At 49.3% G+C, this 24,798-nt stretch overlaps 3 non-coding genes across 3 annotated transcripts; all 3 read right to left on the minus strand.

Annotated features, from left to right (window-relative positions):
* Positions 1–1,587: 1,587 nt before the first annotated feature.
* LOC149251166 (18S ribosomal RNA) lies at positions 1,588–3,400 on the minus strand. The gene has a single exon (XR_016267658.1). It is a non-coding gene; the product is annotated as an 18S ribosomal RNA (ribosomal RNA).
* Positions 3,401–17,777: 14,377 nt separating this feature from the next.
* LOC149251167 (25S ribosomal RNA) lies at positions 17,778–21,187 on the minus strand. The gene has a single exon (XR_016267760.1). It is a non-coding gene; the product is annotated as a 25S ribosomal RNA (ribosomal RNA).
* A 247-nt stretch (positions 21,188–21,434) lies between these two features.
* On the minus strand, positions 21,435–21,588 carry LOC149251168 (5.8S ribosomal RNA). Its single transcript, XR_016267321.1, has one exon. It is a non-coding gene; the product is annotated as a 5.8S ribosomal RNA (ribosomal RNA).
* Positions 21,589–24,798: the final 3,210 nt, after the last annotated feature.

The raw sequence follows: 24,798 nt of genomic DNA on the forward strand, positions 1-24,798 counted from the left end.
AACAGAGAACAAACTTCCCAAACCCCACACCCTCAGAAAAACGGGGGAACTGCAGGGGACAGCGATCGAGAAGGACTAGGGTGGCCACCCAGGGAAATCGTACTGCTTTTCGTCCCTCCCGAATGCCAATCCACAACAATCCCACCTCTCCTCCATAAAGCTAGGGGCAAAAGGAAGAAGGGAAGAAAAGAACACCAAAGAAGCAAAGATCCCAAGAAAAGTGAGAAGCTCAAGAGCACGCTGAGTAGATGTCCGCTAACCAAAAAGAAATCAAACAAGGCACCCAATCAAAAAAGCATCCCACCTCTTCACACCCTCCCACACGCATTCAACACAACACCCTTTCTAGCTTTACAACATATAGAAAACAACCAAGCAAATAAATCACAACCTAAAACTGACCAATAGAAAAGACAAGGGCCACGATGAGACCAGTGTCTGGAGCACATCACCGAGAGGCACACAGCCCCCCAACCCAGCGGCACAAGGCTTCAAACGACAAATAGACCGCCGCCAATAACACAAACCCACCCCGCTCTTGCACCCCTCCGTGTACAAAACACCCAACAACCTTTCCAGCCAGAGAGTCAACGGGGGTCAAATAATCAAACTCCAAAGTGGAGTTGTCACGGGCTGACGCTCAATGCTGGAGAAAGCCGCGGGCCACAAATACATTGATGGTGCAAGGCCACTAGAGATAGGGACCTTCGCAAAGCGCACACCATGAAACAAAGAAATGACGCAAGTCCCACAAAAAACCCACAATCCAAAGGGAGGAACAAAGACACGAATCGCTACTTCTTTTTCCCTCAGAAGGGGAGTGGGTCACGAGAGGACGAGGAATTCCCTCGAAGGAAAAGGCACGAGATAAGATTGCCACCCTCATGCCTGTCGGCGGGGAAAATTGCGATCTCGATGGAGCTCAGACCGAGGGATGGGTTTTTCATTACCTCGACACCTAACCCTTCCACGAGGGCATGTCAAGGAACGGTCGGGAGGGACTAGGGTGGCCAGCCCAATGGGTTGAACCGCTCTTCATCCATCCCATACTTGACCGCACCCCAACAATCTCGCCTCACGGAAGGTTTGAGCTACCAGGCCCGCGCGCAACCACTCCCTCGACCTAACCACCAGCGAAAAAGCTCACCCAAGAAACACATCAACGACCGCCACCTTTTCGAGAGAACCAACTATGGAAGCCCGCACCCTTGGCCCATTCCTTCCAACGAACAAAAGACTGAGCACCGCTGCTACGAATGAGTCCAAATTTATCCATCGTATTTACTGAGAACCTCAACTCTACAGCAACCATGCCCGGCCGAATAGATCGTCAGAAGAGCTCCCAAGAAACAAGCTTCCGAACCCCCTGCAGAAACACATTGGGGGGAAGAAAAACAAAGGATGGGTGGGACAAGCACAAGCATGGCTTGCAAGAACACACGAAAAAACAAGCGTAGTTACCTAGAGACAAGCAACCAACAATGTTCCCGCCAAACACCAAACCCTCTCCCCTAGAGACACACCACAAAGTCCCACATTGCAATCAAAACCCAACCAACCCGAACCAAAAAAGAAAACCCCTGCTATCAATGATCCTACCGCAGGTTTACCTAGGGTAACCTTGTTACGACTTCTCCTTCCTCTAAATGATAAGGTTCAATGAACTTCTCACGACGTCGACGGAGGTGAACCACCATCGTCGACGCAATCTGAACACTTCACCGGATCATTCAATCGGTAGGAGCGACGGGCGGTGTGTACAAAGGGCAGGGACGTAGTCAACACGAGTTAATGACACGCGCTTACTAGGAATTCCTCGTTGAAGACCAATAATTGCAATGGTCTATCCCCATCACGATGCAATTTGAGAATATTTCCTGATCCTCTCGAACCAGGAATAAAAACTCGTTGGCTGCATCAGTGTAGCACGCGTGCGGCCCAGAACATCTAAGGGCATCATAGACCTGTTATTGCCTCAAACTTCTATGGCCTAAACGGCCATAGTCCCTCTAAGAAGCTGGCCGCGAAGGGGAACCTCTACGTAGCTAGTTAGCAGGTTGAGGTCTCGTTCATTATCAGAATTAACCAGACAAATTTCTCCACCAACTAAGAACGGCCATGCACCACCACCCATAGAATCAAGAAAGAGCTCTCAATCTGTCAATCCTTACTATGTTTGGACCTGGTAAGTTTCCCCGTGTTGAGTCAAATTAAGACGCAGGCTCCACTCCTGGTGGTGCCCTTCCGTCAATTCCTTTAAGTTTCAGGCTTGCGACCATACTCCCCCTGGAACCCAAACACTTTAATTTCTCAGAAGGTGCTGGCGGAGTCCTTAGAGCAACATCTGCCGATCCCTGGTCGGCATTGTTTATGGTTGAGACTAGGACGGTATCTGATCGTCTTCGAGCCCCAAACTTTTGTTCTTGATTAATGAAAACATCCTTGGCAAATGCTTTCACAGTGGTCCGTCTTTCATAAATCCAAGAATTTCACCTCTGACAATGAAATACGAATGCCCCCGATAGTCCCTATTAATCATTACTCCGGTCCCGAAGGCCAACACAATAGGACCAGACTCCTATCATGTTATTCCATGCTAATGTATTCAGAGCATAAGCTTGCTTTGAGCACTCTAATTTTTTCAAAGTAACAGTGCCGGAACCGCAACCCAGCCAATTAAGGCCAGGAGCACGCCGCCGAGAAAAGGGACGGAAGGGCAGGTGCACACCGAGTAGGCGGACCGACCCTTACGACCCAAGATCCAACTACGAGCTTTTTAACTGCAACAACTTAAATATACGCTATTGGAGCTGGAATTACTGCGGTTGCTAGCACCAGACTTGCCCTCCAATGGATCCTCATTAAGGGATTTAGATTGTACTCATTCCAATTACCAGACTCGATGAGCCCAGTATTGTTATTTATTGTCACTACCTCCCCATGTCAGGATTGGGTAATTTTCGCACTTGCTGCCTTCCTTGGATGTGGTAGCCGTTTCTCAGGCTCCCTCTCTGGAATCGAACCCTAATTCTCTGTCACCCGTCACCACCATGGTAGGCCTCAATCCTACCATCGAAAGTTGATAGGGCAGAAATTTGAATGAAGCATCGCCAGCACAAGGGCTGTGCGATCCATCAAGTTATCATGATTCACCAGAGAAGCGGGGAAGCCCGCACCGGCCTTTTATCTAAAAAATTCATCCCTTCCAAAGAGTCAGGAATTGGTGCACGTATTAGCTCTATAATTACTATGGTTATCCGAGTAGTATGGTACCATCAAAAAAACTATAACTGATTTAATGAGTCATCCGCAGTTTCATAGTCTGAAATAGTTCATACTTAGACATGCATGGCTTAATCTTTGAGACAAGCATATGACTACTGGCAGGATCAACCAGGTAGCACCCTCCCACTTCAAAGGGAATTCCGGCCACTCTCTTACCGAGAGCTAGCCTGAACACCCATCAAGTCAAAGAGACGTCAAAATATCATGTAAAACTTTTATGCCTTGAACCTCTTGCATCCTAAGAAGGAAGCACACGCAACATGCCAAGGACATGGTGAAACAGTGGGTAGACCTACCGAGCCACAACGCACCAAGGCCACTTCGGAGTTTGCAACCATGGCCCAACCAACAAGAAAACGAGCAATCACTCGCCGACTCCCTTAGAAATGCCTCCAAAGGCCTCCATGCCCCGCACCGAGGGCACCTAGGAGTCCACCCGGATAGCAGCAACGATGGACCTCGATCACCCGATCACCTGCAGCAGCCTCGATGCAAAGGAAACAAATGGAGAATGACTAACCACGCAACCTCTATATTACAAATGAGCCACAACCCTCCCCGCCCCTGCACCGAGGCCACCTAGGAATCCACCCAGACAGCAACAACAATGGACCTCGATCTCCCGACTGCCTACGGCAGCCTCGATGCGAAGGAAAAGGAAGGAAATAAAAAGAGGACGACCGACCACACAAATCCTATCATAGAGAGGCCATACAAACCTCCCCGCCCCGCACCGATGCCACCTAGGAATCCACCCGGATAACAGCAACAATGGACCTCGATCAGATGATCGCCTGCAGTAGCCTCGACACAAAGGCAAGGGAAGGAAATCATACAAGACAAACCGAGCCCGCAACCTCCCTTAGAAATGCCCCCCAACCCACCCCTCCCCTCCCTGCATAAGGGCCACCTAGGAGTCCACCCGGACAGCAGCAACGATGGACCTTGATCGCATGATCGCCTGCGGCAGCCTCAATGGATAGAGGAAACGGAAGGAAATAAAACAAGATCAACAGATCCCACAACCTCTCTCCGAAATGCCCCCCGACCCTCCACGCCACGCACCGAGGCCACCTAGGAGTCCACCCGCGACAGCAACAACGGTGGACCTCGATCACTTGACCGCCTGCGGCAACCACGATGCAAAGGCAAAGGAAGGAAGTAAATGCAAATCAGGAGGGTCGCTATACAATACAAGAACACATATCCGAATAGGAGGAGGAGGGATCGGGCAGCTTCGCACCCCACACACCCTACGTATAGACAACCTAGGGGATTTCCCACAGCTTTACTGACCGGACGATGAATAATTTTCCCCTACAGCCACCTCCATGCAAAGGAGGGAAGTCAAAGCGTTCCACCTCGAAATCCTTCTTCCAGATAGCCCCCACCATCGATGACTATAGTAGAAAGCCTCCTCCCCATTGGACCACGAGCACATACACAATTGAAACAACAAGTGCCCCCCAACCCTCCCCGCAAAGAGGCCACCTAGGAGTCCACCTAGGAGTCCACTCGGACAACAGCAACGATGGACCTCGATCGCATGATCACCTGCGACAGCCTCAATGCAAAGGAAACGGAAGGAAACAAAACAACAAGACCAACCGAGCCCACAACCTCTCTTTGAAATTCCCCCCGACCCTCCACGCCACGCATCGAGGCCACCTAGGAGTCCACCCGCGCTAGCAGAAATGGTGGACCTCGATCACTTGACCGCCTGTGCAAACCACGATGCGAAGGTAAAGGAAGGAAGTAAATGAAAATCAAGAGGGTTGCTACACAATACAAGAACACATGTCCGAACAGGAGGATGGATCAGGCAGATCCGCACCCCACGCACCCTACGTACAGGAAACCTAGGAGATTTCCCACAACTTTACCGACAGGACGATGAATACTTTTCCCCTACGACCACCTCCACCCTCCCCTCCCCGCAGAGAGGAAACCTAGGAGTCCACCCGGACAACAGCAACGATGGACATCGAACGCATGATCGCCTGCGGCAGCCTCAATGCAAAGGAAATGGAAGGAAACAAAACAACAAGACCAACCGAGCCCACAACCTCTCTTATAAATGTGCCCCTCGACCCTCCACACCACGCACCGGGGACACCTAGGAGTCCACCTGCGACAGCAGAAACGGTGGACCTCGATCACTTGACCGCCTGCGGCAACCAAGATGCGAAGGCAAAGGAAGGAAATAAATGCAAATCAAGAGGCTCACTACACAATACAAGAACATATCCAAATAGGAGGAGGGATCCGGCAGCCCCGCACCCACCACACCCTATTTACAAGCAACCTAGGAGATTTCCCATAGCTTTACCGACTTGACGATGAATACTTTTCCCCTACGACCACCTCCATGCAAACGAGGGAGGTCAAAGCGTTCCCCCTCGAAATCCTTCTTCCAAATAGCCTCCACCATTGACATAGCAAGCCTCCTCCCCATTGGACCAGGAGCGCATACACAATTCAAACAAAAAATGCCCATAAACGTTGTGACTTAACATTTCCATCCGCAAAAACCTACCATGCACGCAAGATGCAAGGGAAAAGCCGACCCCTCGATCAAACATATGGGCCAACACATCTATCAAAACCTCAGAGCTAACGCAACCACGAATGATGTGCACTTTGAAAGGAATGCCAACCCTTGACTTTATAATAAGGAGAACAACGCCTCACATCACCCGAGGAAAAAAGCAAGCAAGAGGGAGGGTAGGTGGTTTACAACCAAAACCCTTCCACTTCCCTCTTAAGTGTATGCATCTCAACCGACAATGCCAACACAGAAATAGTACAAGCACAAGACACCGACACCATAAACAACCGAACAATGAAGAGGCTAGCCATCACAAGGAGCCACACCACAACAACCCATACAACTCCCAAAACTTGGAGTAGAAGGGGAATTGTTCACATATGCCTCTCGGGACAAGCATGGCCAACATTACCGCTCATGCGCTACCGAGTGGGTATGGAGAGAAGATGGAAATTGGACGCCCTACAAACTACCCAAGGCCATTCTTGAGGCAAACCCGAAAAACCAACTCAATTATCAACCCACCTTTCACACGAAAAGCAAAACCCTCCACACCAAATAGGGAGGAAGTGAACAATATAACGAGGAGCCAATTTCAATGGAGCCACAAATGGCTGCCCAGCCCAATCAAAATTCTCTATTCGCAACAACCGAGGGGCACGATAGCGACATAGGCAACGATGGAGTTTTGGTGCTTCCATCTAGGACCGCAACAACGAAGGCCCAAAGGAGCACCGAGAAAACTTTCAACATTCTTATCGTTGGGATGGGAAAGAGGGACGGGGATGAGCATGGCCCACATTACCGCTCATGTGCTACCGAGCGGGGATGGAGAGAAGACAAAAATAGGCCACCCTACAAATGACCCAAGGCCATAGTTCGAGCAAACTCGACAAAGAAACTCGATTACCAACCCATCTTTCACACGGAAAGAAAACCTGTCCCCGGTATCTTCTGGAGGGGCACGAGGGGGACCAGGGCGAGCCAAGGAGCCACACCACAATAACCCATACAGCGCCAAGAACTTAGAGAGCAGAAGGGGAATTGTTCACGTCTACCTCCCAGGACGAGCATGGCCAACATTACCACTCATGCACTACCGGGTGGGGATGGGGAGATGATGAAAATCAGACACCCTACAAACGACCCAAGGCCATCCTTCAAGCAAACCCGAAAACACAACTCGATTACCAACCCACCTTTCACACGGAAAGAAAATCTGCCACTGGTATCATCTGGAGGGGCACAAGGGGACCAAGATGAACCAGGGAGCCAAACCACAAAAACCCCTAAAGCTCCAAGAAGTTAGAGAGCAATTGTCCACATATGCCTCTCGGGACGAGCATGGGCAACATTACCGCTCATGTGCTACCGAGTGGGGATGGAGAGAAGATGAAAATTGTCCACCCTACAAACGACCCAAGGCCATCGTTCAGGCAAACGTGAAAACACAACTCGATTACCAACCCACCTTCCACACGGAAAGAAAACCTGTCGCTGGTATCATCTGGAGGGGCATGGGGGGGACCAGGACGAGCCAGGGAGCCACACCACAACACAACAACCCATATAGCTCTAAGGACTTGGAGAGCGAAAGGGGAATTGTTCACATATGCCTCCCAGGACAAGCATGGCCAACATTACCGCTCATGCGCTACCGAGTGGGGATGGAGAGAAGATGAAAATAGGCCTTCCTACAAACGACCCAAGGCCATCGTTCAGGCAAACGTGAAAACACAACTCGATTACCAACCCACCTTTCACACGGAAAGAAAACCTGTCGCTGGTATCATCTGGAGGGGCACTCGAGGACCAGGACCAGCTAGGGAGCCACACCACAACAGCCCATACAGCTCCAAGAACTTGGAGAGCGGAAGGGGAATTGTTCACATATGACTCCCAGGCTGAGCCTGGCCAACATTACCGCTCATGCGCTACCGAGTGGGGATGGAGAGAAGATGAAAATCGGCCACCCTACAAACGACCCAAGGCCATCGTTCAAGAAAACCCGAAAACACAACACGATTACCAACCCACCTTTCACACGGAAAGAAAACCTTTCGCTGGTATCATCTGGAGGGGCACGCGGGGACCAGGACGAGCCAAGGAGCCACACCACAACAACCCATACAGCTCCAAGAACTTGGAGAGCGGAAAGGGAATTGTTCACATATTCCTCCCAAGATGAGCATGGCCAACATTACTGCTCATGTGCTACCGAGAGGGGATGGAGAGAAGATGAAAATCGCCCGCCCTACTAACGACCCAAGGCCATCATTCAGGCAAACCCAAAAACATAACTTGATTACCAACCCACCTTTCACACGGAAAGAAAACCTGTCGCTGGTATCATCTGGAGGGGCACTCGGTGACCACGATGAGCTAGGGATCCACACCACAACAACCCATACAGCTCCAACAACTTGGAGAGAAGAAGGGGAATTGTTCACATATGCCTCCCAGGATGAGCATGGCAACATTACCACTCTTGCGCTACCGAGTGGGGATGGAGAAAAGAGGAAAATCGTCGGCCCTACAAATGACCCAAGGCCATCATTCAGGCAAACCTGAAAACACAACTCGATTACCAACCCACCTTTCACACAGAAATAAAACCTGTCACTGGTATCATCCAGAGGGGCACGCGGGGACCAATACGAGCAAGGGAGCCACACAAAAACAACCCATACAGATCCAAGAACTTGGAGAGAACAAGGGGAATTGTTCACATATGCCTCCCAAGATGGGCGTGGCCAACATTACCGCTGATGCGCTACCGAGTGGGGATGAAGAGAAGATGAAAATCGGCAACACTACAAATGACCCAAGGCCATCCTTCAGGCACACGCAAAAACACAACTTGATTACCAACCCACCTTTCACACGGAAATAAAACCTGTCACTGATATCATCTGGAGGGGCACAACGGGGACTAGGATGAGCAAGGGAGCCACACCACAACAGCCCATACAGCTCCAAGAACTTGGAAAGCAGAAGGGGAATTGTTCACACATGCCTCCCGGGACGAGCATGGGCAACATTACCGCTCATGCGCTACCGAGTGGGGATGGAGAGAAGATGAAAATCGGCCACCCTACAAACAACCCAAGGCCAGCATTCAGGAAAACGCGAAAACACAACTCAATTACCAACCCAACTTTCACACGGAAACAAAACCTGTCGCTGGTATCATCTAGACGAGAGCGAGGGGGACCAGGACAAGCAAGGGAGCCACAACACAACAGCCCATACATCTCTAAGGACTTGGAAAGAAGAAGGGGAATTGTTCACATATGCCTCCCAAGACAAGCATGGCCAACATTACCACTCATGCGCTACCGAGTGGGGATGGAGAGAAGATGAAAATTGGCAACCATACAAAGGACCCAAGGCCATCGTTCAGGCAAACGCGAAAACACAACTCGATTACCAACCCACCTTTCACATGGAAACAAAACCTATCGCTCGAATCATCTGGAATTTGCATGGGCCCCCGCACGACTGAAATGAAGCGACAAGGGAGAGCCGGGAAAACGAGCAGCACGAAAATGAACAAAGCCAAACTCGGGTCACAACTTAGCATTTTTTATACGGGCTCTTTGGCCTGTGCGCGATCTCCCCCGAAAGAATTTGCATGGGTGCCTGCACAACCGAAACATAGCGACAAGGGAGAGCCGGGCAAATGAGCTGCATGAACGAGCACAAAGCCAACCTCAGGTCACAACTTAGGATTTTTGATACGGGCTCGTTCGCCCGGGCGCTCCCTCGCCCGAACGAGTTCACACAGACGCCCTCAAATGACCTACCCGAACGATTTTGCATGTGTGCCCGAATGACCGAAACGAAGCAAAAAGGGAGAGCCAGGAAAAGGAGTTGCATGAACGTGCACAAGGCCAACCTCGGGTCACAACTTAGCATTTTTGATACGGGCTCGTTCGCCCAGGCGCACCGCCACCCAAACGACCCGCCCGAATGACAAACAGACACCCTCAAACAACCCGCCCGAACGACTGAAACGAAGTGACAAGGGAGAGCCAGGCAAACGAGCTGCACAAACATGCACAAAGCCAACCTCGGGTCACAACTTAGCATTTTTGATACGGGCTCGTTCGCTCGGGCACGCCCTCGCCCGAACGACCCACCCGAACCAGTTCACACGGATGCCCTCAAACGACCTGCCCGAATGACCGAAACGAAGCGACAAGGGAGAGTCGGGCAAACAAGCTGCACGAACGTGCACAAAGCCAACCTCGGGTCAAAACTTAGCATTTTTGATACGGGCTCATTCGCCCGGGCGCGCCCTCGCCCGAACGACCCGCCCGAATGAGATCACACGGGCGCCCTCAAACGACCTGTCCGTACGATTTTGCATGGGCGCCCGAACGACCGAAACGAAGCGACAAGGGAGAGACGGGAGAATGAGCTGCATGAACATACACAAAGCCAACATCGGGTCACAACATAGCATTTTTGGTACAGGCTCATTCACCCGGGCGCGTCCTCGCCCGAATGACGCGCCCGAACGAGTTCACAGGGGTGCCCTCAAACGACCCGCCTGAACGACTGAAACGAACCGACAAGGGAGAGCCGGGAAAACGAGTTGCACGAACGTGCACAAAGCCAACCTTAGGTCACAACGTAGCATTTTTGATACGGTCTCGTTCGCCCGGGCGCTCCCTCGCCCGAACGACCCGCCCGAACGAGTTCACACGGGTACCCTCAAATGACCCGCCCGAACGATTTTAAATGGGCACCCGAACAACCGAAACTAACCGACAAGGGAGAGCCGGGCAAACAAGCTGCACGAACCTACACAAAGCCAACCTCAGGTCACAACTTAGCATTTTTGATACGGGCTTGTTCGCCCGGGCGCGCCCTCCCCCGAACGATGCACCCGAACGAGTTCACACGGGCGCCCTCAAACGACCCGCCCAAACGACCCGCCCAAACGACCGAAAGGAACTGACAAGGGAGAGCCGGGCAAACGAGCTGCACGAACGTGCACAAAGCCAACCTCTGGTGACAACTTAGCATTTTTGATACGGGCTCATTCGCCGTCGCTCGAACGACCCGCCCGAACGAGTTCACACGGGTGCCCTCAAACGACCCGCCCAAATGATTTTGCATGGGCGCCCGAATGATGAAACGAAGCGACAAGGGAGAGCCGGGAAAACGAGCTGCACGAACATGCACAAAGACAACCTCGGGTCACAACTTAGCATTTTTGATATGGGCTAGTTCACCCAGGCGCGCACTCGCTCGAACGACCCTCCCGAATGAGTTCACACGGGCGCCGTCAGACGACCCGCCCAAATGACCGAAACGAACCGACAAGGGAGAGCCGGGCAAACGAGCTGCATGAACGTGCACAAAGCCAACCTCGGGTCACGAGCACCCACACACGACACGACCCGACCCGCCCGAATGGAATTTGGTGTTTCCATGTGTGCACGGCCCGAACGAAATTTGAGGTTTCCATGGGTGCACGACTCGAACTAAGGCCCGAGGGAGCATCGGGAAAACGAGCCGCACGAATGTGCAAAAGACACACGGGCGATGACGACTTAGAATTTTTGGCACGGCCACGTGTGCTGGGGCACCCACACATGGCACGACGTGACCCAACCCGCCCTGTGCGAGCCGACCCGAATCGCCCGGACAAAATTTGGGGTTTCCATGGGTGCACAACCCGAACAAAGAAGGCACACGGGCGGTCATGACTTGGCATTTTTGGCACGCCCACATGTGCCCGCGCACCCCCACACACGGCACGACACGGGATGACCTGGCCCGCCCGAAGGAAATTTGGGGTTTGAACGGGCGCACAACCCGAACGAAGGCACGAGGGTAGGAATATATTTGACTCTAATACATAAATATACTTGGGGTAACATGCCCTTAGTATCTTCAACATTTTCTTTTGACTCTTTATAACACTTTAACATGTGCTAGGCCTATTTCAATGAGCAAGAAACTCAATGACAAATATATATATATATATATATATATATATATATATATATATATTTTCTTGAATAAATACAAATATCAAAAGTACATTTATGAAGACCGAACCCAGTTACACTTTCTTCAACACCCCCTCTCAACTAGGGAGGTATTCATAAATCATTACAAGGTGTTTGGCTATTTTTCAATCTTGAATAATTCACATAAGAGAAACCGGATTGGCAACCCATCTGTTATAGCATCATATTAGCCAACATTGTTCATAGCAAGGCCTTGACTAACAGCTTTATCTCTCATAATACAAGAGCACAATGTTGGCGAGGCCAATGGCTTATAAACACCTTGGTCATTGTCTCTAAAGGTACATACCCACCCAGGTGTTCCCTGAGTATGACCTTCCAGGACAATTCTTGTCTTAGGTTCCCATCCCTCAAAGAATATCGCTCCTCTTGCCTACCCTTGTCTTGGGTTCCCTACACATCCTCAAAGAGCATCAGATGCCAAATGATTGCCTAATCCTCCCATTATTTCTTGCCAAGTGAAGACAAGAATGTTGTGTCTATCTCTTCCCCTTGATTGGGGAAGACATGCCCAAGTTTCCTCTGATAAGGAACTTGCCCAAGCTCCTTTGTAGTTAGGAACTTGTTAGAACTCCCTCTTAGCTAGGGACTTGCCCATTCATCAACAACATCTTCTTCGTGGGTCCTTCAGCCGCTTGATCTCCTTCTTTCCTTCGATGTCATGAAGTCTTTGTTTGAACTTCTTCTTGGCAGGGTACCGGCCATTGATGACTTTCCCCCCTGGTTTGTCATGTAATTTCTCTCTTCGTGGAAAGTGGCCTTCTTGATATATATCAGGTCCTTTTTGTCATCTAGCTACTCCTTTGTCACCTTGTCTATCCTTCATAACACTTATCACATGGATGCTTTGTTGTAGTCGCTTGTTCCCGTACTTTGATTTAGTGGCCCTTCCTGACTTCATCGTGATATTTCTCTTCATCATGACATATTTGTAGAGTGGAAACGGTAATCTTCACCTTACTATCTCCAAGGCCTTCGTAGGCGTCAAGGGTCCTTTATATTTTTCTTCCTTTGTCAGAGTTTCCGTGCCTTCTTCCGAGAGATGTTGAGGCATCTTGTCAAATAGTTATTCTTTGTGACCACGATGTTCTTCATTTTCTTCTTATTGGATTGATTGGTCAACCACCTTATACTCCTTATGAGGTCACTTCTTCATGTTTACCTTTACTCCACTGTAGCACGTGCCTCCGAGCATGTCGTTGGCGAAAGAGATCCTTTTATTCTTGATCGTGATTCTAGAACTTTTCCCATGACCCAATCAATATATATGATGACATGACTTAAACTTTGATGCATACATACCTCACCTTGATTATGCTTTTATCATTGCGGCTTTATTTGATAGTTCTCCTCAATTGGTGTAGCCTTTCTCACTTCATCTACTCTCACTTGTATATCATCCTCTCTTGAATCCCATAAATGGGACCCCCAATGAGACCTCTACCCCTTTTGAAAGAAGACTTTAAGCAAAGAGGTTGACTTAGTCATAGGAGGATATTCCTTCTTTTGCTTCTTGTCGTCTTCCTTCACTTCTTGAGTTACATGAGCTTCTTCCCTTTTTCTCTTGTTGTTGTTGTCCTTCTTAAGTTTAGGACAATCCCTTTTGTAGCGTCCATACTCTTGGCATCCAAACCATTGGACTTTGGACATGTAGTGGTCCCAACCAATTTGTTACTTTCCTTGCAAAAAGACACTAAGGTATACTCAGAAGGGGACATATACTTACTTGATAGAGTTTGAGATGTAGAGAACTTGCTTTCTTCTTGAAGACTTGATGGCTTGCCTTCCTTAGATCTTGATTTTGTTCAAGTTGCTTTCTTCAAATGGACTTGCTTGATGACTTGACTCGTAGTGCCTTTCATTCTTCAAAATGGTGTAGCTTGATGTAGGTCCCTCTTTGATTTGTTCTTCTTGTAGGTGCCTTTATACAAGGCGTTTCTTCTTGCTTTGTAGTCTTCCATGATGAATGACAGATGGTAGACCTTCTTGTCCTTGATGTGATTGAGAATTCTTGGCTTGACGCTTCAACCTTGCGGATGTTCTTGAGATTCCCTTTCCTTGATGTGTCACCTTAGCTCCGATACCGCGTTGAAGAATCTGGGGCAATGGGGTATAGTGGGATTCTTCTAGACTTGATAACAATTTGTGAAGCTCTTTTTCAATTTATCGTGTTAAATTAATCTTCTTCTCTTCTTATTAATGCATGTGTGTTTACTTTCATCGAACTGGTGCCAAAAAAATAAGAACAAGAACACAAGATGTTGGCTCTCTACCAGGGAAAAACCTCTCTCTCTCTCTCTCTCTCTCTCAGAGGAAAACCCTTTCGTAAATTTCTCTCATTGAAGCTTCTTATTGGTTATTTCGAAGCCCTAGACCCTTGACAATAATATCCCACAAGCACAAGTCGAGTCCTTCCTCCTCTCTACACTTTGTTTCTTCGGTGCTTCGTTCCCTGATACTCTGTCCTCCTTTCAACTTTTGATAGTCCGTGGTGGACTAGCTCTAGAAGAGACTCCAACCTTTGATCCTTAGCGAGATACTTTACCAATGAAGAAACCTTCATTCTCTTGAACAACTGAGCCTTTTTCTTGATGTGAGATTGCAGGCTTGATGTACACCAAGTTTACTACACTTGGGGCGATTACCATCGCGACGAGACACGAGAACCACAAATTTCCCGCGCTTGGGATGCTTTCGACAAGGCGAGACATGGAATCCCCGGGTTCCCCACAATTTGGTGACCTTTGTCGAGGAGGGACTGGGAGACCCCATGTCACGCTCCTATCCTAGTGGTAGTATTTCAACCACGCATAAGCGGGTGCGACACCGCCGTACTTTTTCTTTTTACCAATACTTGAGTACACGGTCTGCGCCTACTTCAACACTCGGTCAATTTTCCAAAAAGTGTTCTTAACAATGCAACGAAAATAACTTACCATAAATTTATCTTCTTCAATTATTCTTTCAACCTGTCGTGTCATGTGGTCATGCTGCACTGGCCCGTGGCCTGCACGACACAACTCCACACCTAAACTGTGAACCTGTCCGCCTGACTTTCCCTTCCGCGGCACCCAAACTCTGCCCGTTGGTGCGGTCCATAGTGAGAGCGCATGGCCCGCATGCAGTGCGGCCTGCCTACCCGTACGGTAACTCGCCCCACTCTGCCTGTCCGCACTACCAAGCCCGACCTGCCCTCTGTAATCCGCCCACCGGTGCGGCCCTCTTACTCGCGTCCTTCTCTTCCTTCCGTTTTCGCCCAACTCCTTTCTTCGCACTTGTTCTGCAATGTGCAATTCTGAGTTTGATGTCCCTTAATTGAACGCCATCCTCCTTACTTATACGCATCCTTTCGCCCAAGGGCCGTGTCTCTTGAGGATAACAAGGGTTAGCTCCATCAACATGCATGCCCGACTGACCTGCCACATAACCTCGACACGCCCCATTCCAAAGAACATTCACGTCCCTTCGTGTGCAGGGTCGCACCCATGGGTCGGCTCCAACACCTCGCTGATTACACCCGTCGTCGCACGTCGCACACCTGCCCGCATCCTAACTCGTCCGCACATGGTCACCTCTTTCATCCGAGCACACAACAAGGGTCGCCCGTGCGCCTTCCGTTTGTGGCTCGCCCATCGTGCAGGTATCAAGGGGCATGCGCCACGCCCAACACGGTGCAAGCGACATGGGAACCCCGCGTGTCATGCCCCCAGGCCTACAGTAGTCTTTCAGCTGTACTTGGCGAGGCGCGGTGCCACCGAACACTTTCTTTTCACCAATACTTATGTTCATGGACTACGCCCAACCATTAGTCTACTTAGTTTGTTTTTCACAACCAAGTATTTTATGTTTCCTTTATACCAATGAACACCCATACACATTCATTATCATCAGCAATTATACATGAAGAACACAATTGCGCAGTATAAAGGGAGGAGCAACTCCTTGAACAATGAGTCTACCCGAATACAATATATTATTCAACTCTACAATGTTTACGAGGCTTTACAAGTATACATGGGAAACACCAAGTTTCATACTTAGCCAATTTTACAAATAGGCAACACCTCCATGTGCCAACCGATTTCCTTGCCTGAGCTGGGCAGGCGTGCCCTCACATGAGCTGCCAACCGTACTCCTCGACCGAACCTCATTTACCGCTGCACGACGGGCAGGCGACCTCACCCGAGTCACCCCCCATTTCCTTTTGCATGATAGGCGGGCGACTTACCCGAGTCACTCGAGACACCTCCGCGTTTCTTCTTCCACGACGGGCGGGCGACCTACTAGAGACATCTCGTGTCACACCGAACGGCGGGTGCCTTCCTTACCCATGCCCTCACCCGATAACTGAAACCTGTGCGTACTGTGTGTGATTGCCCAAGAGCGGGCGCATATATGCCCGCGCCTCTTTTGTGACCCGCTCCACTACTTCGCACTTTTTTCTTGATCACCAAATGCTCATGTTCGAATGTCCATCTTCGAATGAATGCCAAATCCTCCAACGCCTTGCCATATTTATACGAGTGGTTGGGCGAGTTACTGCCCAGGCTGACTCGACCACCGCATGCCAAAACGCCCTTACACGTTGCAAACTTGCCATCCGATTGTTGGTCGGCAAACAATCCTTCGTTCAAGCCGCCACAACATGTAAGTCAGCCTGTGGGTTATGCCAAACGCTCCCACGCTATAAACCAACTATCGCTCCACCTCTAATGCACATTATACATATGTCCCTTCACACATTTCGGTCATAGAGTTCGTAGTTCGCACCGACGGGGAGCAACCGAACCGCAGGTCCTTAAACCGCGTTTCCCAGGATTGGGTAGCAATTTTTGTTGTGACGCGAAATGGAAACCCCGTTTGTGTCTGCTGACTTGGGTAGCCGTTTTCATCATGCCGCGAAATGGACACCCGAGTTCCCCAGACTTTTGCGGCTCTTCGTGGCCCCACGACATGGAAATCCGAAATTCCATAGACACTCGGGCGATTCAGGGTGTGCCGCGACATGGAAAACCCTGAGTCTCCGTAGGCTTGGGCGCCACCAGCTTCGGTCGTGGCGTGACATGGAAACCCCAACTTTCCCCAAGACTGGGCACCGGGGTGTGACTTGGAAACCCCCAGTTTCCGCAAGCTTGGGTGCTGGGGTGTGACTTGGAAACCCCCAGTTTCCGTAGGCTTGGACGCTGCCGGTTTCGGTCATGGCGCGACTCAGAAACCCCAAGTTTCCCCAGGCTTGGGCACCACTAGTTTCAGTCGGGGCGCGACATGGAAACCCCAAGTTTCCCCCAGATTGGGCACTGGGGCATGACATGGAAACCCCAAGTTTCCCCAGGCTTGGGCGCGACTTGTAAACCTAAAAAAAATTTGCGCTGGGCGGAAACCCCAATTTTTTTTTCTACGCTGGGCGGAACCCCCAAATTTTAGGCGCCGGGTTTGGTGGAAACCCCAAATTTTTGGCGCGACATGGAAGCCCTGAATTTTAGGAGCCCGGTGGAAACCCCAAATTTTAGGCACCGGGTGGAAACCCCAAATTTTAGGCGCTGGGTGGAAACCCCAAATTTTAGGCGCCGATTGGAAACCCCAAATTTTTGGCGCGACATGGAAGCCCTGAATTTTAGGAGCCCAGTGGAAACCCCAAATTTTAGGTGCCGGGTGGAGACCCAAAATTTTTGGCGCGACATGGAAGCCCCGAATTTTAGGAGCCCGGTGGAAACCCCAAATTTTTGGCGCCGAGGCACGGCATGGGAACCCTAGTTTTCCTGGGCTTTGGCGCCCTTTCCGTCGCGGCGTGGAAACCCCAAATTTCCCGCCCCCAAGCAATGAAAAATTGTCGTCTAGAGGAAGAGGCAGAGGCGCATGAGGGTTGCCCGGATTTTGTTTGTGACAAGAGCGAAGCTCTGAATCGAGGCGACCAAGGGCTGAATCTCAGTGGATCGTGGTAGCAAGGCCACTCTGCCACTTACAATACCCCGTCGCGTATTTAAGTTGTCTGCAAAGGATTCTTCTCAACGACCGTTTGGAATTGAACTTCAAAGCTGCCCCGACCGAGATGCTTCACGGCCGCAGTTTGCAAATGACACGGGCCCCTAGGGGCGACAAAGCGACGCCCCTACTGCGGGTCGAGATATAGTCGAAGAGTGACATGCACCGCTTCTAGCGTGGATTCTGACTTAGAGGCATTCAGTCATAATCCGACACACGGTAGCTTCCTGCCACTGGCTTTTCAACCAAGTGCGATGACCAATTGTGTGAATCAACGGTTCCTCTCGTACTAAGTTGAATTACTATTGCGTTGTGGTTCATCAGTAGGGTAAAACTAACTTGTCTCAAGACGGTCTAAACCCAGCTCATGTTCCGTATTGGTGGGTGAACAATCCAACACTTGGTGAATTCTGCTTCACAATGATAGGAAGAGCCAACATTGAAGGATCAAAAAGCAACGTCTCTATGAACGCTTGGCTGCCACAAGCTAGTTATCCCTGTGATAACTTTTCTGACACCTCTAGCTTCAAATTCTGAAAATCTAAAGATCGATAGGCCACGCTTTCAAGGTTTGTATTCGTACTGAAAATCAAAATCAAATGAGCTTTTACCCTTTTGTTCCACACGAGATTTCTGTTCGCATTGAGCTCATCTTAGGACACTTGCGTTATCTTTTAACTGATGTGCCGCCCCAGCCAAACTCCCCACCTGACAATGTCTTCCGCCCGGATCGACCCGCCGAAACGTGCCTGATTGCCAAAAACAGGGGCAGTGCCTCATCTCTGCCCCATGGAATAAGTAAAATAACGTTAAAAGTAGTGGTATTTCACTTGTGCCGAAAATGGCTCCCACTTATTCTACACCTCTCAAGTCATTTCACAAACTCGGACTAGAGTCAAGCTCAATGGGGTCTCCTTTCCCCGCTGATTCTGCTAAGCCCATTCCCTTGGCTGTGCTTTCACTAGATAGTAGATAGGGACAGTGGGAATCTCGTTAATGCATTCATGCACGTCACTAATTATATGACGAGGCATTTGGATACCTTAAGAGAGTCATAGTTACTCCCGCCGTTTACCCGCGCTTGGTTGAATTTCTTCACTTTGACATTCAGAGCACTGGGCAGAAATAACATTGTGTCAGCATCCGCAGGGACCATCGCAATGCTTTATTTTAATTAAATAGTTGGATTCCCCTTGTCCGTACCAGTTCTGAGTCGACTGTTCGACACCTAGGGAAAAGCCCCCGGCAGGGGGCATTCTATGCCTGTAGCTCAATCAGCACGCCACTGCCCGCCCTCGCTGCGAGAGCAGCTCGAGCAGACTGCCAACAACCCACTAGTTGAGGGCACAGACCCCTAGGCCCAACCCTCAGAGCCAATCCTTTTCCCGAAGTTACGGATCCGTTTTGCTGACTTCCCTTACCTACATTGTTCTATTGACTAGAGGCTGTTCACCTTGGAGACCTGATGCGGTTATGAGTATGACTGTGCATGAACGGTACCCAGTCCTCTATATTTTCAAGGGCCGCTGACGGCGCACCAGACACCGCAAGACGTGCAGTGCTCTTCCAGCTACTGGACCCTATCTCCGGGTGAACCGATTCCAGGGTGGGCAAGTTGTTAAAAAGAAAAGATGACTCTTCCCGGGGCCCCCAACGACGTCTCCGAATTTCCTAACGTTGCCACCTGCCGCCATGTCCCAGTTCGGGAATATTAACCTGATTCCCTTTCGATGCTCGTGCAGAGTGCACCCTTGATACAAGGCTTCCCCATCTCTTAGGATCGACTAACCCATGTCCAAGTGTTGTTCACATGGAACCTTTCCCCACTTCAGTCTTCAAAGTTCTCATTTGAATATTTGCTACTACCACCAAGTTCTGCACCGGGGGCCAATCCACCCAAGATAACGCCCGAGGTTTCTCAACCACCCCCGTGTCCTCCTACTCATCGGAGCCAGGCAATTGCTCCGACGGTCGAGTATAGGTTGTGCGCTTTAGCGCCATCCATTTTCAAGGCTAGTTGATTCGGCAAGTGAGTTGTTACACACTCCTTAGCGGATTTTGACTTCCATGACCACCGTCCTGCTATCTTAATCAACCAACACCCTTTGTGGGATCTAGGTTAGCGCGCAATTCAACACCGTAACTCAACTTTCGGTTCATCCCACATCACCAGTTCTGCTTACCAAAAATGGCCCACTTGGAGCTCTCGATTCCACGACGCGGCTCAATGGAGCAGCCGCACCCTCTTACCTATTTAAAGATTGAGAATAGGTCGAGGGCGTTACGCCCCCGATGCCTCTAATCATTTTCTTTACCCGATAAAACTCACGCGTGAGCTCCAACTATCCTAAGGGAAACTTCGGAGGAAACCAGCTACTAGATGGTTCAATTAGTCTTTCGCCCCTATACCCAAGTTAGACGAACGATTTGCACGTCAGTATCGCTATGAGCCTCCACCAGAGTTTCCTCTTGCTTCACCCTGCTCAGGCATAGTTCACCATCTTTCAGGTCCCAACAGGTGTGCTCGCACTCTAACCCTTCACATAAGCTCAAGGTCGGTCGTTGATGCACCCCTCCAGAGAGGGGATCTCGCCCGTCAGCTTCCTTGCACCACATAGGTTTTCAAACCCGCCGACTCGCACACATATTAGACTCCTTGTTCCGTGTTTCAAGACGAGTCGAATGGAAAGCCCGCCAACCAACACCACGAGTGCGCAGGTGCACACAGCCCGCAACAAGGGCGCACACTTCATTCCCCGACCACCGCAGCGACAAATCGACAGGCAGTAATCCACCCGTGCTTGTGACGATGCAGCAGCCTATGTTGGTTTGCACCTCAAGTCGAGCAGGGAACCAGCCTGAGCCGTTCCGCATCTGACCGTGACGAATCGACAGCCTCCATCCGCTTCCCTCCCGACAATTTCAAACACTCTTTAACTCCCTTTTCAAAGTCCTTTTCATCTTTCCCTTGCGGTACTTGTTCGCTATCGGTCTCTCGCCCGTATTTAGCCTTGTATGAAATTTACCACCCAATTAGGGCTGCATTCCCAAACAACACGACTCGTCGACAACGCCTCGTGATGCGGCAGGGTCCCGAGCTGACGGGGCTGTCACCCTCTCAGGCACCCCCTTCGAAGGGACTTGGCCCAGGTCCGCCGCTAAGGACGCTTCTACTGATTACAATTCAGGCAGCGCCGCCGCCCGATTTTCATGCTGGGCTCTTCCCGGTTCGCTCGCCGCTACTAGGGGAATCCTTGTAAGTTTCTTTTCCTCCGCTTAATTATATGCTTAAACTTAGTGGGTGTTCTCGCCTGAGCTGGGGTCGCAAAGTTGGAGCTAAATACGCCCTACCCCAGGAGAGGACAAGAGAGAGCAAAGAAAGTTTGAGCGATGCCACAAAAAGCCCACATCGGCTAACGTCGACTGCCCATCCAAGGGGACAAGATCATCGCTCGCCGACGCACGCCACAAAACATCGCTTGAGGTATTTCAGCCGACTGCACTGCACGGGGCACCGATGACCAGCTTCGCTGCTCCCTAGCATATTGCAGGGAGCACGTTTGAATGGGATGCGACGCCCAGATAGACGTGCCCTCGACCAAGGCCTCGGGTGCAAATTGCGTTCAAAAACTCGATGATTCACAAGATTCTACAATTCACACTAAGTATCGTATTTTGCTACGTTCTTCATCATAACAAGAGCCGATATATCCATTGCTGAGAGTCGTTTCCACGTGTATTATTGAAAACTCGGCCACAAAACTAAATAGGGGCACCCCCCAACAACAAATGTAAAGCCAAGGGGCAAAAGGAGGAAAAACGAAGGAGAGAAAGAGAAACAAAGGTGTCTAACCCCCTCATAGGGGGAGGCTCAAACAGAGGACAATCTCCCCCAGCCCCATGCCCTCACAAAAAGGGGGGAAATGCGTGGAACAATGATCGAGAAGGACTAGGGTGGCCACCCCGGGAGCTCGCACTGCTTTTAGCCCTTCCCCGACACCAGCCCACAACGATTCCCCCTTTTCTCTGTAGAGTTTGGGACCGAAAGGAAGAAAAGGGTAGAAAACAAAGCACAAACAAGGCACAAGCCTCCGAAAGCCCCGTGCCTTCGGCAAAAGAGGGGAACTGAAGGGGATGATGATCAAGAAGGACTAGGGTGGCCACCCTGGGAGCTCACAATATGTTTCATCCTTCCGGAACACCAATCCACAACAATCCCACCTTTTATCCCTAACGCTAGGGGCCATGAGGAAGAAGGAAAGAAAACAACAAGAGAGAAAGGGATATATCAACCGTGGCTACCAGCTCACAAGGGGAGGCTTCAAACAGAGAACAAGCTTCCCCAACCCCGTGCCTTCCCAGAAAGGGGGGAACTACAGGGGATGGCGATCGAGAAGGACTAGGTTGGCCACCCTAGGAACTCGCACTACTTTTCTTCCTTCCCGAACACCAATCCACAACAATCCCACCTTTTCTCTGTAAAGCTAGGGACCGAAAGGAAGAAGGGAAGAAAACAACATTAAAGAAAGAGCAATATCAAACGCGTCCACCGGCTCACAGGGGGAGGCTCAAATAGATAACAAGCTTCCCCATCCCCGTGCCTTCGCAAAAAGGGGGGAACTGTAGGGGACGGTGATTGAGAAGGACTAGGGTGGCCACCCTCGGAACTCGCACTGCTTTTCATCCTTCCTGAACTGTTATAGAAATTTTTGTGCCTTACAGATCTAAGCATGAAATGTCCATAAACCAAGGGATCCTAAGTCCCTAAAAGTGTTGTTCCTACCCCTAGAGGAACAAGGTCAACCAATTACAGCTTCTCCCAGAAGTTCTCCACCAGAAACTGCTCAGAATCAGTCAAATCAGGATCATTTTAGCTGCTCCACTAGCTAGCTGCGTTGCATAGCACCCAGATACACTAGCTATGTGCATTGCAACGCACCTAAATGCACTAACAGGGTGCGCTGAGAGGGAAATGACAAATGGCAGTGTCATTCCACGAGGTGGACAGACAATGGAAGCTTCCAAAATCTTCCCCAATGACACTTGCCTCACTGAGTTCGACCAAGGATGAGTAAGAGGCTGTCAGTCTCCAAGTGGAAGCAAGAACTAACAGAGAGAAGCCACTAGTCAAATCATAAGTTGACTCATCCTCTTTGCATACATCTATATATGGATCCCTCATCCTAGAGATCCAAAGGCTGGAATTTTGTACATTGCAGAGAATTGTTGTTGGTTTTGAGATAGAGATTAGTGTATTGGGTGATTTATGCTTTGTTGGAGGTGAAGAGGGGATTCCTTTGCTGGGGGGTTGATGCTGGATCAGGAATCATCAGTTGTAACTCCTCCTGGACCTTCTTGTTATATCAATAAAACTATTTGAGTTTCTCCTACATGCTTGTGTACCAATGATTTTTTGTTATATTTGCATGTTTAGCTTAAATCTGATCCTAAGCTATTTATGAATGTAAATCCATGTCTTTGTGTAGTTTTCCTCTTCTGTGATCTTGCAGGAACGACGAAGCTGGGCAAGTAAGAGAGCAGGTAGCTGGAAGCTGTCAAAGAGGAGAGAGATTAGATCAAAGGACCAGCGCAAGACATAGGTTGGTTCATCCTATTCCTCTTCGTTTATAGTTCATAAAGAAGAATACGAAAGTAGTTTTCCTTGTTTGTTTCTAAGGTACTGTCACTCCTTAGTGGGATAGGGGCGTTCTTAGTAGACACTTTTCCCATTAACAAAATGGCGACTCCACTGGGGATCGTGTCTAGTTAGTTTGTTTGTGTTTCTCTTGTTGTTTGTTTCATAAACACAGAAGTAGCAATCGAACTACATTTGCCATTATCAAATGCAAAGTAGACACCTGCTACTTCAATCCATTCACTGGATTTGTTTATGATTTGAACAGCTGATTCACAAATGATCTGATTACCCTTTGTGATAGCTCTTAGACCTCCTTTAAATCCACCCTCTGATTGTGCATTACTGATTGCTTTTACTCGGCCAAAAACCATAGATTAAACTACAAACCGTGACCCAGAACCCGGAAGGAATTCTCATTTCTTCCCCAGCGCAGGCTCTGTGAAGAGATTTTGCATTTCAATGCAGTTCCCGAGAGGGCTACCTGCGCTGCAATTCAGTTTCTCTGTGTAACAGGTGCGCTGATCAGCCTAGCCCTGTGCAGCTGAGGTTCTTTGCTTCATTTTTCAGTTTTGTCTCTGATTTTTGCAGCCTGTAATCAGTGTGTGTGTTTAAAAACCCCTTTTCTTTCCCTTAATTCCGCCTCCTTTCTACAAAAATATTGTAGATGTTCTTTGTGTGTTTGTTACATCATTTACAGTTTTCCATTGAAAGAGTAGAATAGTCATACTGTCGTCCTTGGATTTAGATCTGTCGCGAGTGTCGATTTTGATCTTAGGAGAAAGTTTATTTGCTTTTGACAGTCGATTATGCTTTTACTTTTGTCTTTGGTTTGAATTTGTCACTTTCTAGTGTCGAAACGAGTGTTTATTTCAAAATCATAAAGTGTCGTAATCTTCTCTACCTTTTGATTTCGAAAAGAAGCTTATTTGTGTTTATCACTTGAAAGCAAATTCAGATTTGTACATCAACTTTCTTTTTAGGCATCAATATTAAGAAAGTGAAAACAAATACATGCATATGTGCATTTTCATATTGATAGTCTGTTTGGCTTGATTTAGGAAAAGTGCATTTACAGTGTGCTCTTTGCTCTTTTAGAAAAGATTGTGTCTTGCTTTTCCCCTTGTAGCTAGGATTTTCATTGCTGAAAAGAGATAAAAGCTTGCTTATCATCTTTAGATTTCATTTTAGGAATTACATCTACATCTCGTGGTGATCCCAAAAGGCAAACTTCTAAGAAAGATCAACTTAAAATAAATTGAATGAATCTAACAACGCTTTGGAACTTAACGCACAACATT

This window comes from Pinus tabuliformis, chromosome 7 (assembly GCF_031772625.1).
Source record: "Pinus tabuliformis cultivar Carrire ecotype Pingquan chromosome 7, CPIR1, whole genome shotgun sequence".
Lineage (NCBI taxonomy): Eukaryota > Viridiplantae > Streptophyta > Pinopsida > Pinales > Pinaceae > Pinus > Pinus tabuliformis.